The 15,698-nt window shown below is 37.3% G+C and overlaps 1 protein-coding gene across 3 annotated transcripts in view; it reads left to right on the plus strand.

Moving 5' to 3' along the window:
- The window catches only part of EPHA6 (EPH receptor A6), a 355,785-nt gene that overhangs the window by 182,468 nt on the left and 157,619 nt on the right, over nt 1–15,698 (plus strand). The window lies entirely within an intron of this gene.

Here is a 15,698-nt window from a genome sequence, read left to right on the forward strand (position 1 = left end):
GCTGTGCAGTGACATTGCAACCGCAGCTGAAGTGTTTGATGTAGAACAGGAACTGAGCTGGCAGAACTTCTGTTTTGAGTAGAACACATTTGATGATATGTTTCTGCTTAGTAAAAGTGCTAATGTTCAGGAGGATCCTGTTATGTTCCACTTGTAGGGAAGGCCCTGGGTTCTTTCACTGATCAGCCTAGCAAAAAATCTGCTTACCTGTGCGTATCTGGGACGAGTAGTTTTTCAATGAGTAAGTAATGACTCATTTGCCTTTGGGCATACAAAAATGAACAGCTTGCTGTGATGATGATGATAATAATGACAGTGATGGTAATGCTAATAATATTCATGAAAATTGATTTGAAAAAGCACAAAAGCCACTCACTCACTGTCCGTGATGGTAACAGAAGAGCTAATTACATAAGATAATGTGTATAATTACATAAGATGCCTAGTGATATATAGGCCTTGCACTGAGGATTGCCTGGAGCACTGAGGCAATGTGTCATGTTGGAAACCTGCATCTCCCTTTTCCTTTCTCACTGAAGTGAGAAAGTGAGGCGCCAGAAACTTCCCCTGTGTAAACTTCCTTTTGGACGTTTTGTTCCATGGTATTAAACGCAGTCACCAGGCTCGCCCAGGTGGAGGTCACCTGAAATACAGTTCATTTTTAAAGTGGATAATATCTGTGTGAACACAGCTTGTGATGGGTATTTAAGTGGTAGGCTTTTAAAAAATAATGTCTTTTGCTGTTGTCTGTCCCTGGTTTGAGGATAGAGATTTTCTCTGCAGTTTACTCAAAAGAGGGAAAAGACTGATGTTTTGATAGTTTTTGACACACTGACAGTAAACTGTAGACTGTTTGCCTTCCCTTTAATAATTCTTACATTACTAAGCATGCTATTGGAAAGGCTTCAGAGGATTTAAGAGCAGATTTTCAGAATATCTGTCAGTTTATCTGGATATAAATAGACGGCTTTGCGTGAGAAAGCGCTGTAATAAATGAAATGGAGTCATCTATAAAATGTAGTTATAAAGATTAAACCATTCCTGTAGGCTTACAGGCTGTGTAGTCGTATAGAACTATAAGCATGGTGAGTATATATTTAAAAGGACAGGGAAAAAAAATGCAAGGTTGTACAAATTGTGGAAGAAAATTCATGGGGTTTTTGTTGATGGAAAGTCTGGAGAGAAGAATGGACATCTTTTTGAGTTACTTTTAGTCATAAATAAGAAGGGATACGGTAAAATCTAGGGTATCCAACCTCAGAAAAGTAAGCTGTAAAACTAAAGCTTTGGAACATTGCAGAGATTTTATTATAAACTCACTGTTGTCTGTCTTTCCTTATAATCTTAATTCTGATCAAGTGGACGGTAGTTATTGCACGATGCCGCAGGTTTGTGCACATATTCATAGAAAACAGAGATCCAAGAATAAACACGTGACATGGCAACAAATCACAAATAGATTCATTTCTACAAGGACCCCTTGACCAGAAGTCCAGAGATACTGGTTTAAATCCTTTTTTTTTTTTGCATTTGGTATGTGTCTAATGTGAAAGATACAGGTGTGCAATAAATTATACCTACACAATTATACCTACCTTTTCCCATGTTCATACTACCTTTTTATATGCAGTCTTTTTCTACATACCGTTTTAAGGGTTTTGGTATGCACGTTGCGTGAAATGCACGACCTCTTTATAAATACATAAATTGTTTTATTCAGTTGTCACATCTTTGTTAAGAATATAAGCCAAAATCTGCTGCTGCTGTAAATTCTGACCATTCTGTTAGCTACGATCTTTTAGAGTAGCTGGCATGTTATTTTGTTTGAGCATATAGGATTCACTTTCCCTCTAGTGGCCTTTTCTTTTGGATGGTTTGTGTGAAATTAACAGATTCATCATTAAACATGCAAAATTATTAGCTTGTTCTTCAGGGGGTTTCCTTTTCTCTCTTTTTGGAGAACAATGTTGCTGTTGATATTTTGCTGAATAAAGTAATTCAGTGAAGAGTTCTGTGGGCATCCACAGAAATGGAAGAATTGTATTCTGCCACATTAGCGAAGAGAGCAGCCTGAGAGCATCAAAGAGGGGGAATATTTGCTGACAGGAGAAGTGAACTAATTCAAAAGTGGTTAAAGCTGATTTTTATGCACAGAGCCCTGCCACAACTAATATTAAAATCTTAGCTGCCTCCTCATGCAGTCACAAGTATCAGCAAGATGAAGTGTGGAACTCAGTTTTAACAGTGACAAGGAGAAGACTGAAGGAAAGTAACACTTAAAAAAGGCAAATTGCAACCATCGAACCTCTCTGTAATTTGATGTCGAGAGCATTACTAGACCTGATCAAATACTTAAAAAAAATTACTAATATTAATATAAGTCTTGTAAAATTCACTTGGTAATGTTGATTACCTTTTCCTTTAATTTTGTACAAGGACTCATAAGTTTGCCATCCATGGGTTTGTTTTTTAACCCTTGGCTTCTGAAGGAAACAAAATTTCTGTGGTCACATTGTCTGTTAGGTACCATAAAGAAATGTGAACCTGTTAGCCAAGGTGAGCTTGGTAACGGTGAAAAAGATTCAACAGAATTGTGAAGAGTGACCCTTCAGAGTCACCAAGCCCTTGGTTAGGTCTGCAAGCTGAAAAGCAAAGTTCAGCTCTGTGAGGATTCCTTTCTGTGTTAAAGACACCAGCTGACTGACCACTCAGCCTGCCTGTTGACTGGTTAGCCAAGAAAATATATATATTTATGGTCTTGTACAATCACAGCATGTGCCGTGTCTTGTCCAGCTGGTGTGGCAAACAAGGAATAGGGCAGGGTGTGCTAGGAAGTAAAAATGTGGCAGATGGAGAGATGAGGGAAGTGATCTATATGCTATCCTTCAGTAGCTTTGTTTCAAAATGTTTTGAGATACCAGGATAAATCCCTACTTTGAAGTCAGATAAATGGACAGATAAACACAATTCTGCTCAGAAAGGCACTTAAGCAATGTTCCTGCTCACATTAGCACATATTAAAGCACTTTCCCCGAATCACTGCTAAAGTGATTTGTAAACAACTGAAAGATAAAACACGTTTTCACAAAAAGCCTCATCAAAAAGTGTTTTACAATACCATTGTTCAGAAAAGTGCCTGGATGCCTTTTCTTTATGAGAGAGAGAAAGTTTTATACAGCAGTAAATATGCTGAGTACAAAGTAATTGTGCTCAGTCAACTTAAATCATCGTGTGAAGAAGCAGAGAATTACATGCTGAATTGTAATTTATGTTTCTCTTATGACTAATGGAAGGGACATCTTTATATATAACTTTCTTAGCATGCCATAGTGTCTGCGTTGCCTGAAGAAAATTCAGAAGTACTTGAGGTTTTCCATGCATAATTAAAGTAGTAAATAATGAATAATCAAGCAAAACAGAACTTAAAACAGTAGTCGCTATTTCCAAATAACAGTCCACGTGTGCATTCACTCACTGTGCATTCATACAATCTATTCCTTTAGAACAGAGGGGGTTTTACATTACTCTACAAGCAGTAGGAGTATGAGACATACCCCAAGTGGTGGAAAGTTTACCCTGGAGAAATTCTCCTTCTGCCACTGCATCCTGGAGAGTCTTCTCCTTGCTCAGTTCTGCAGTCTGTGGGTGACTCTGGTCTCTGTGACATCAAAGACCTGCTACCAGCTGCCAGAATGTGAGCTGAATCAGGAGAGGCTTCACTCTGAGGGCACACACCCTACCACTGTATTAAAAACCTGACCGATTTTTCTGTGTCCGTTTAGTGTTGACAGCTGAAAGTTTCAGTCAGATTCCAAAAGTGCAAATCTGTCAGGATTCTGTTGTCTGATGCATCTTATTGTGTGTGAGCCATTGCTAGACACAACCTAGGTGATGTTTCCTAATCTGTTGGTAAAATCTTGCCAGTGTTTGGAGCTGTTTCATCTAATTCCTTTTTCTAAGTAAGTTAAGGTCTATTTCTTGTACAGGTGGCTCCTCAGACATATTTATAGTTTAGTAGAGACAGTCTGTAGTAAGAGCAATCCCTCTTATCACTCATTGCTCTAAGAACTGATGAATACCTGGAAGGATTTCAGGGTCTCTTCCAGGAATAAACACGACTGTATCGCTGTGAGTTAAAGGCATGAAGTGTTATAATCACAATGGAGATGGTGTAAGTGCTTAGGAGCATCATCTGGTTGGCATTCTGTGTCTCAGTAACATTACCAGGACAGTTTATAAAGATTAATCCTTCTGGCTGGTGGCAGGAGAGTTTCAGGATCCTCACTGGGGTGGCAGAGGAGTTCCCCATTCACTCATCCTAAACTGATTCCCACAGTAGCATCCAGCTTTCACCCTAATCAAAAGTCAACTTTCCTTTTTTTCCCCCCGAGTCTCAAATCTCTACAGACAAGATTCTAATTTGCAACTTTATAGTCAAGAAGGTTTCTCTTTTCATAATGACATGATGAAGCCCCTTTGAATCATCTTCCAAGTTGTTTATGTTAACAGGTTATAAATCTAAAGGAACAGCTCTCTTTAATGGCTGATTATTGGAATAGCAGATCAAATAAAACCCAGTTTTGAGACCATGACAAAACTCCCGATCAGGCATTGCCAGAGCTCAAGCCCAGATGAAGGAAAGAACTTGACATTTTCCTAGATGACAATTAAAAAGAAGTTTATGGCATTTGTTTACTGCACACCCACAGCTGCATTGATAGCTCCACCCACCACTGCACCATTATAAGCATTGCTGATGCTATTTTTGTGAAAAATTTGAAGAGAAATATCAACTTCTCGGTAACTGGCTAGGGTCACCCTGTAAATGTCTATACTGAATGTGATGTGAATATAGTAAAATTTAGATTTTTAAAAAAAAAAACCTCAAGATGCATGCTCTCTACTTTAAGCCATTTATGAACAATGCATTTAAACAATAGATTTAAAAAAAAAATTCAGCATTATCCAATCAATATTTAGTGTATTTAATGATATTAATATGTATGCATATTTATGTCAGTGTGTATATCGATTGTTTTCAATTGGAAAGAAAACCACAAGGCAGAAATTCTGAATCTCAGTTCTCAGACTTGTTCAAGTCTGTCAGAATTAAGAGTTTAGAGGCAAGGTCTTTGTGTAGCATAGTTATTAATCACAGATTTTACTCTGCTAGTCACCTCTGTACAGTTACACCACTTGTAGCTGATGTTTCTTTGCACACATGCCTGATTACTATACAGTATTCATAGGAGAAAAGTGGCTTTTGAAACAATTTGATTTATATCCTGAATAGTTTGGTTTAATGCTTATAAATTTTTTAACAGTAATGTTCTTCTTCTGCTGGGAAATTTGGATAGGCAGTAATTTTTTTAAGGCAGAAAAAGTCAACCTGGTTGCATTTACTTTCATTTCTCGCACACCAGAATTAGCCATAAGTGAGTCAGCCAATGTGTATCTTTAAAGATATGTTCCTCTAACTTGCACAATATGAGGAGAACAAAATTAAATTCTAGTTTGAATGAGGAGGGGAAAGACTAATCAGTGCTGTATTTTTTCCCACAATTTTCTTACCAATGTGGGCTTTCAGCTTCTGTAATTGTTTCTTTCATTGCAGAGTATACCATTATTTATAACCATTAACCATTTGTCCATGACATGCATTTTCAGCAGACTTCTGATTTAGGTAGTAGTCACTGAAATGCAATGCCCAAATGCTGCCAAAAAAAATTTATATTTAATAATAATAGTTTATTTCAATTTGTGAAAGGGGTGTATGTGGAGAAATATGTAAAGTGCTCATTACAGAGAAATTGGCAGGCACACAGCGCTGAGATAAGAAATGTGCCTTGATTTTGTTTGTTCCTGTTGTAGTCAGTAGCTGTGAAGGGCATTCATCCCGTGATTAAATGAGATCAGAAGAATGAGATGTGTATTCATTGACTTTGGTGATTTTAACTGGAATGTCAAATAAGCTCATTGGTGCTATCTCTGCACTCTCCCAAGTACCATGTCAGGATAATTAAGCACATTTCAGTTATCCGGAACCTCTCACAATGAATGATATACAGTGGCAGGGATCACCACTGAGTATTCTGGTCAGGGCAGGGAATAAGATATTTCAGATATGAACTGGTGAATTAGAAACTTCTGCAGCAAATTTTAATTGACCAAACGTAATGAAGCTAAGCTCTTCTAAGAAGCACTGTGAATAAAGCTTGTTTGCCTTTCAGGATAATGGTTATATTGCCGGACATTAAAAATGTGGCTTTCTAAGGAAGTTTTAGGGAGGATAATGCTGGCATCTTCAAAAAAATTGCAGTGGGTGGAATAGATGTCAGTTTCCATGAGCAAGTCACTGTAAGTCTCCGTTGATGGAAGATTAAAATTAATTAATTAAAATATTGATATGATTTTTTCTATAATTAAAGATATTTGAAGGATAAAAAAGGCATAATATTATATATAGTTTTGTTTCTATATGCATCCATATATTATAAAAAAAAGTCTTTCAATATATGTATAAATAGTATGAAATAATAACTTATCACTGATTCATTATTCTAACTAAAGCTAAATACAGGTTAATATGCGAACATCTTTCTATTTGCAATAAGAATATTTAATTTTGTGGAAATATTTTGTAATATTTCCATATTTTCCATGGGACTTTTTCAGATTTTTTTTTTTGTTCTTTCTGCTTAGATATTCCTGCTTATTTGTTGGGGGTTTTAGATATGTTTGCAATTATTAAAAATAAAAAGATTTATTAAGGGTAAATGTTACTACAGCATACTCTATGGACTTCAAAGTATGAAAATATTCCATTATTCTGAGTTACAGCAATATTTGATAGTCCTTGTAAAAACTACAGTATTTGCAACAGGAAACAAGACTAGCACAGATTAGTCTGCAGTAATACGAATTCTCCAGATTTCAATAAGAGTGATTATTTTACTTCTGGTGACTTTCACAGCCATTTTATGTGAAATAAATGTGTTTTATGGGACATTTCAGGACAAAGTGCAGCAGTCTCCTTTTGGGTTCTTTACCGAATGATAAATTGGGAAGGGGTCCAGCTCAGAGTAGCAGAGTGGGGGTAGATAATCCTGTAAATTCAAGGATTTACAGGGAGAGTGATGAGACCGAAAATTGCCCACAAATCATCTTTGGCTATTTCACAGCTAAAATCTTGGGTGTTTGGATGGCACTAGTGATCTCAAAACAAAAAACAGTGATTCACCAAAAGATTAGGAATTGTTTAGGAAATCATAGCATCTCTTTCTAGATGGAAAACTATGGTCAAGGAAAGGCTATTTAGAGAAAAAAAAAAAAAAACCAAAACAAAACAAAGAATTCCATCCAAAGATCCACATTAAGTATATTTTAACATTTTTAGTTACTTTCCAGATTCCATAGAAGATTGTTTATTATTGTGTAATATAGAGTAGTATGGAATAATATGTGGCCTCCAGTTTCTCTCCTTCACTCTCTATTTTTCTGGCCTGAGTGGGTGAGTGTTTTTATACCACTGTACAGAGACATGTGGATGTCTCAATTCACTCATTATTTTAGTAGATATTTTCGCAAGTAATAAAAGCGAAGAAATATGTGCTTATCTGTTTAACCTTTAAAAGTGATATAAAATAATTCTAAATCAAATTAACTGCTAATTGTGGGATATTGGACCAAATTATCCAGATTATTCACCTTCTACATGGTTCAGAAATTCAACAGACATTTATTTTCACAATAAATTCATATGAAGTATGTTCTCCCATCCACTAATTCCTCTCAAGTTTTTGCTACTGGCTTCCAGCAGTGAAAAAGTGCATCAGATGTCTGAAAAGAGAACAGCAGCAACAATCAGACAGTTCAGGAATCGACATTTGGTTATTAGTGCATGGTTCTTTAGGTTGGTGCACTCACCTTTAGTTGCTTCACAATATTTCCTGAGAGCACAACATCAATAGTCGGCATCTGTCCAGCAAGTAGTGGCTTAGTGCTGCAATAAAAAGTTATTCTCAGTTTGGAGTGGGAAAGGAACTGTTTGAAACATTAAATTCCTTCTGTCAGGCAGATGGGATTTAACTGGAGCGCTCTCAGTTATAAAACAAGTTTTCATTGATCTCAGTGGTTGAATTCCTAACTGTAGCTTATTTTCCCTTTGATTTTGAACTCTATAAATGCCAGTCATAGCTTTTAAAAATGAAAATCATTGGCATGGGGGTTTAAATTAAAAGTGATAAATTGAGACTGCTGGTGACCACTGCCTCAGCCAAACACAAACGTCGTGGCTCTGCCTTTAAACATTGTTACATGCTTCATTTTTTTGCTTTACAGCAATGCCACCTGACATGTCAGAAATAAAGAAGCACTAATAAAAATTAGTCTGATTGTAAAAACAGGCAGTTGTTATGGGTATAAGTATGGCAATAGCTGTGTGTATGTGAAGGTGACTGCCCTTCAGAACGCGTTTGCCAGCTCAGAAATGTAAGAGAAAATTGAAAGATGCAGGAGACATTGCTCTCCCTCAGCTGTAGGTTGTTGGGGGTTAGGGACATATATCTCTATCACTACTGACTTGGTAATAGAGTTGCTATCAGCTGTTTTAGTGGCAGCAAGTGCCAGGATGAACAATTACTCATTAAGAGAGTGTGACCTTAAAAAGGGAGCAAAGCTGTTAATCTTAACCAGTCTCTCATCTATTTCACTCTCTGTCCAGAAAATGCACTGATATAAAAGCAGACACAACAATGCTCAGGGATTCACCAGGCAACGGTTTCCTTTTCCTGAAGTTCCAGATTTAGTGCTACTTTCAGTATCAGTGGGACTGTTTCACAGCTAATCAGTTGTTTGTTCTTTCTAGCAACGCGTTACTTCCTTATTAGTAGCATGAAAAGGCCCTTGACAGTACATAAAGTGGTGAAATGTTTATCTGTTTGCCTCAGGTAAAAAAAGTATAAAAAACCCCAAACCAACTACAAATGCTGCATCAATGCAAGGAAGTCTGCCTCCTAAACCAAGGACATAAGTATTTGAAGTTAAGCATTTAGCTCCCAGTGCAAGTGTGAAAGTATAAATAAGAATATTAAACTGAGCTTTGTTTTCCTCACTGCTGAGCAGCTTGCTTGGCACTCACCTCTCCACCCTTCCACTTCCCTTCTGCTCTCATGCTTGATTTTTTTTTTTTTTTTTTACCACTGTGAAGTTGGTGGTGTCGTTTGTGGGTGTTGCTCTGCCTTGGGGTGACTTGTAATGCATATATCCATCCATCCATCCCTTACCTGGGAATTTTGTCTCTTGCTGCTTGCTCTTAGAGGGCACAGCCTGAAAGTTAAAAGTTGCTTTAACCCATGAGTGAATGCCCAGAAGACTTCGTGCCCTTCTGCAGTTTTGAGTCTTGCACCATTTTCCAATCATAAAGTGAGGTAATTGCTGTATGCTCTCAAAAAATGCAAATCCTCTTTATTTTGGAGAGTTTTTATCAAATTTTGTTACTGTGCTTTGTGGTTCTGCTTATACAGTTAAGAGTTTTCCAATGTTCCTACCATACATGTTTTCCAAACTTGAAGATTTTGCCATAAACATTTTCTTTTCAAGTTACGGTTTTGTTGTAGAGCATCAGAGGAGGAGTTTAAATTTAGTAAACTTAAAATCATTGTATTAGGCTGGTATCATGACAGGGTCCTAGTAGTTTGGAAACCTTTTCTTGCACAACTAAAACTTTCCTTGCAGCAGAAAAAAATGTTGCAAGATGCTGGATAAAATACTATAAAATACTGATACAAAAATACTGAAAATTTTTTAAAATATAAAAAACAAAGCCCTTTTTTATGGATTGCATAGAATCTACAACTTCTGATGGGGTTTTGGAGGAGCAGCTTTCTGCTCTGTTTAAACTCTGGTGTAATACCTGACTGGAGCAAGGGAACTTCAGGCCTTGAAATTCAGAGTTTGAAATCCTTGTGCAGCTCACAGAAGCTCGCAAAGCTGGGCATGAGCTCACTAGAGAAACATGAAACTTTCTGTTTAGGAAAAGGCAGGCTTGCTGGCATTGTCTGAAATTCAACAGCCCACCATTTGCTGCATTCAAAATCACTTTTTGAAATATATCTTTTATAGAATTATTTAAGTTGTGTAAGTACACTTAGATACGATCTGCTAACATCTCATCAGAGGACGTGAAAAGAGCACTTTGTGGTCAGTTTATCTTGAAGTTCAAAAATGTTTAATGTTTGTTTAAAAGAGTTGGTTTCAGGCATTTGCTGCTTATATTCTTTCTCCTGATCTGCCTGAATCGTTCCATATAAACCTCTGTTTTTTGGGAGAAGCACGTCTAGGAATAGATTATTTATGTATATTCTGAAGTTATCACAGTTTCTGCTGTGGCATTTTCAGTGAGGTTCTGTGTGTAACCAGGATGCTTTTTAACAAAGAGATTTAACTACTCTGCAGTCATTTAGAAGTGAGGCATCAGCTTGGAGACATGTCTTGAAAGACTGATGTCAAAATCACGACATTTTCTTCTTTTTTTTCTTTTTTTTTTTTTTCTGGCAACAGAAGTCTCAATTCTAAAGAACATGGTGCCTCCTAAGAAAATTTGTTCCACCTAATTTATCTCTGGAAATTTTAATTATCCTTGTACCATGCCTTCATAAATACAGGTCTTTAACTTGAACTTTGTTAATTTAATAAGTTCTGGTTTCCTTTTGTAGAAAGTTATAGAAACTAGATTTTCTCATATCCAGAGATATTTCTGTCTGAATATAGGATATAAATAGATCAAGACATGTATAAAATCTTTATCCAAAGTCATGCTTATCAAATTTCAGCCTTTTGCTTCTTTTTAATATGTATTATCTCTGTTTTTGTAGAAATATTCTTTCTTTCTTTTTTTTTTCCCTTAAAAACTAAATTATTTGTAGTATCAGTAGCAGGACTGGTATTACTTCATTTCCTTCACCTTTGTGCTTGGGGCTATCTCTTCTCTTTCCTACTGGATTGGCTGGAATACGGGCAAAAATCACCACAGTTCATTCACTGTTGCACATTTATTGTTGAGTCTATCTTCATGCAGATATTGATTCTCATGAAGGTTACAGAATTAGATCTTTTGGACTTCTCTGTACTTGTCTGAAAATTGCCAGTTTGCTCCGAAGCTGTTTGTGAAGAACTAGCGAAAAGATGGGCAAACAGCACGCTCCCGTAAAGTGCTTTTGCGGGAGGAAATTTTGTTTCGTTTTAAAAGGCAGTGTTTCATTTCACCTAATTTGTTTGTTTGCCTTTTCTCCTCATCTAAAGCCAGCCTTCACTCCTTTCTGGGACAGAGCAGCTTCTGACAGATTTTCTTCTTGTGTTTGATGGCTGTGGAGGAATCGTGAAGGCTTTTACAAATCGAGTTTTGCTCTTCACTCACCGTTAAAGCAGCATCACAGCAAACCTGCTGGATGTCACACCTCGCCGGCCTGTGGGTGACAGATCTGTCATGTCATGTCAGACCTCCAGGGAAATGGGGAGGGAGAGACCTTCCCTCACACAGTCACTGTGTGGGAAAGGGTTGTGCATTGATTGGGAAGCCAAGATTTCTGCCTGCCCTCTGACCTTTATCAGTCAAAGCCTCACACTGATGTACTCTGGGCAGCAGCTGTTGTTTTACTCAGAAGTCCCCTGAAAAGTTGGACGAGGTCATTCCTGGAAGATCTGGCATCTTCAGTAAACCTTTGCTTTGCCAAAATTAAGTTTCTGATATTCGTGACTTCTTGGGTAACGATCTTGGCTTGCGCTAACTTAAGTTAGTGCAAAACTTCTGCTGGGTGTTAGAAAAAGGTTTTTCACCCAGGGGGTGTTTGGGCACTGAACAGGCTCCCCAGGGAAGTGGTCACAGCACCAAGCCTGGCAGAATTCAGTAAGCATTTGGACAGTGCTCTCAGGCGCAGGGTGTGATTCTTGGGGAGTCCTGTGCAGCGCCAGCAGTTGGATGGTCCTTGTGGGTCCCTCCCAACTCAGCGTGTTCTGTGATTCTCTGATTGTATTTGCTATATGTTCAGAAAACTCTCTTTTAAGATTTTTTGCTTTAGTGTACATTTTTTCTTTCAGCAAGGGTCTCAGTTTCTGTTTTGAGACAAATATATTTCTTCTGCTTGTCACCACTGGAACAACAAGGTGAAATGCCACAACTCCATAAGTCCTACAGGCACTTTAAGTCCCCAGGACTGAGCTAAGGCTTGAGAACATCCTACTGCAAATAGGAGAATCATATCTTTTTGCTATACTTCTCATAAACAGACAATTCCATGAAGCAGAGCTGGTAAGACAGTCCTTTTCCCCATCACCAAATCCATGCCTGTGTCAAGTTCTGAAGCTTTCTGCACACATGATTTATGTGTGCCTATGCAAATTAAATTATTAAAGCCAAACATATCTGCTTGGAAAATTATCAGACCCCATGTTCTGTACTCTTAAATTGCAATGGAGTCACCTGCTGAGCAGCTTGGAGCTCTGGAAACAATGCTGTGAGAATGGATGCAGCCAGTGAAGACGCTGAACGACATCTTTGTACTCAAAAACGCCGAGCAAAAGTAGAAATACCCCAAAGAGCAAGGAGCTTGAGACATTTTGATTTTTTACATATGCTGCAGAGTGGAGATGGTGACAGTGCTGGCATTTTCGTGACGATTTCTAGACCCATAATATTCAGGTCAGTTGTGAGGAAGCTCACCAAATTATGGCTTAGTAGCAAAAGCCTCAGTAATCAGAATGCAGCACATCAATTCCTATTTTGTTAATTTTAGTATCTCCTACTCTTAGTCCTACTGTTATTTCAAATATTGCCATCCCTCCTGTGGTCCTTATCTGGAGTCAGATGCTTGAGTGTGTAAAATGAGAAGGGGGGAATTCTTAGTTGGGTTGTATCTTTTCCCATCAGACTGCGAGGTGCTAACCTTACTTTTTATGTAATTCTTCAGTTCAGGCAAGGAACCCAATTTCCATTTCAAATCAAGGTTTTAAAAACCCATTTTTATTGCAGTTGCTAAATCCTAGTTTGAGAACTTTTTTTTTTTTTTTTTTTTTTTGTACAGGCATTTATTTAGTTATTTGGCTGAGCTAATTACTTGTATCAACCAATATACTTTAGAGGGATTACAGGCTGGGTCACTTCAGAAAGAGGCCTTTGCTTGCCTGGAAGACATAATTTTGGTTGCTAGAACAGATTGCTACCAGTTTCCATCTTCATGTGTTCTGCATTAATGCTCACTAGCATTCATTCAAGTTTTATTTAAAATTTTAATTGCCTCAGCAATGAAAGGCCAAAAAGAAGCAACTGGGGATAAGGAAATAATCCTGTACAAATTGCTACCTTCTTAATTCTTCAGAAATACTTTATTTGGCTTTACTCAACATGCCAGATATGTCTGGCAAGAATCTTATGAGAAGCAGCTTTTGTTAGTGGTTTTCCAGTTCCAGCTCCTGTATCTAAATTTACACAGCAGTTCACTGGTTTTTGCTGTGCAGACTGAAAATGTATTATTTTGTGAAAATCTGCTGTATTTTTTTTTACAAGTCAGTTTACTTGCAGTAGTCGTCCTCTGAAGTCCTGGTTATGACTTCCATAAATAATGGCAACTTCACTCATTGACTGTGGCAGTTCTTAGTGCCTTCTCAGGCACACCTCCAGAACTCTGGGGTGAGCCAGATGCTGAACAGACAAATGCGAATTGTTGGTGCTGCTGGTGATTGTGTCCAACGCAAGGAGGTGGAGGTTTTATCTCTTCTCCTCTCTCTAAACTATCGAGATCTTTATTGCAGTCCAGAGGGAAGCACTTCTCACCACCTTTGAAACCAGACAGGGGTGAGGGGGTGACCGGAGCATGCACCAAAAAATCACAGAATCAGAGAATTTTTTGGGTTGGAAGGGACCTTAAAGTTCTTCCAGTGCCAATAGAAAGCAGGGAGTTGTGGGCTGAGAGAGGCAGCAAACTTAAACAGTTGAAACCACATAAGATTCTAGGTACTCATGGGAAATAGAATATAGAGAGAGGAATGTAGTCAAGTTTTAAAATAAAAAAAAATAATAAACCTCATCATTTTGAGAGGATGTGCAAGTTCAGAATGTGTCTCACAGCCCAAGTAAATATGGAAAGCCTTCACAGTTTCTGCCAGTGAAAATTACAACATTTTCATGGTTTCTGTAGTTCTCCAGCTCATCGGGTGTCCTGAGCAAAAGTGTATGACTAATTGATCTTTCATCTCACTGGCCATAATGTATATTGAAAAAAAATTATATTAATTGAGCATTTAAAAAATCTAAAGCATAGGTTTAAGTTAAGCATGCGTAGGGGTCAAAACTTTATTCTTTCTTCAAACGCAGTCATTTTTTGAACATTCTAAATTCACCACCCTCCTTGATAATTGTTTATCTTCCTTGCCTGGCAAAACCACCTAGGCAAGATAATTAGGTGTTAGACATGATGGAGGGTCCATTTAAAATTGCAGGGGTTTTAAATGACAGGCCTGAGAAGCTGTCTATACCATAGCTGTGATTCTGTCAAATGTCAATAACAGGGACTCAGAATTCTGACTGATAAATAAATTGCTAGATGCGTTTGCTGTTAAAATGCGACGTTAGCTATACCCTGTCATGGTTCTCTCCTTTGTTTACAGAAATTTTTGCATCATTCCCTGATAAAGGGCTCTCATTTTTAGCAGTTATGAAATCTTTTAGTGTCAGTCGTTAAAGTAAGCAAAAGATACAAGATGATTTATTTATGCCACTTTGGAGGGTTTTTTTCTTTTTAGTGTTATGGATTGATTCTCGGAGAGTAACTTTGGAAATGGTTTTAGAAATGCAGAAAAAAATAACTGGCAGCATACAGTGAAACTAAATGGTTCCTGGAGTCTGGGAGGTTTTTGCCTTTTGCTTGCCTTGAAGTTGGTCCTAGAATTTCTTTTTTGTTGTTGTTTTTTAGTGTTTTTGGTGTCATTAGTTCCTATCTATACTGAGAAAGGAAGAAACATATTCTTCTGTCTGGAAAATTCTCCTGATGAACGTACTCTGTCTATATGATTAACAAAAGTAACTGTCTCATGACAGTAAATATGCTGGACAGAGATAATTTTATTTATTAAGGAGCTGTTCCTCTACTCAGAGTTCTGAACTTCATTACTTCAAGGACCTTTCTGATTGGCAATGGAGGGAATTATTATAATTATTGTAACAATAATTATAATTTTTACCTCTTTTTCAGTTTAACATGGAAGATGTGCTTTAGCAGATCAGATCAATTATCCCTGTAAGTTATTAATTAATTTTTCTGACATGTATCAATACCCTAGAATTCAGAGTAAAATTCTACAAGAATTTTATTCTTGTAGAATCTGCAGTTCTAGAATTCTGCAAGAACCATGTACTAGTTACAAAGTAATCATCTGAAATTAAATGTCATGTATTCCACAGTATTGGTTAGATTTTATCCCTTTCAAAATATTCTTTTGCTTTAAAAGAAGTGCTTGTTTATCTCTCAACATCCAACAGTTTTAGATACATTTCGTTTAGGAAACACAAAATCCTCACTGCTACAGAAACAAAACTTTAGACTTTTACTCTAGAAAGACAAATACTCCTTTATGCTACAAAGTTCTTCACATTGCCCTCTATTATTTGCAGTAGACTTAAAAAAGAAAAAAAAAATAAAAGCTAT

Source organism: Chamaea fasciata, unplaced genomic scaffold (assembly GCF_029207755.1).
Source record: "Chamaea fasciata isolate MVZ Bird 193981 ecotype frontalis unplaced genomic scaffold, bChaFas1.0.hap1 SCAF_2, whole genome shotgun sequence".
NCBI lineage: Eukaryota > Metazoa > Chordata > Aves > Passeriformes > Sylviidae > Chamaea > Chamaea fasciata.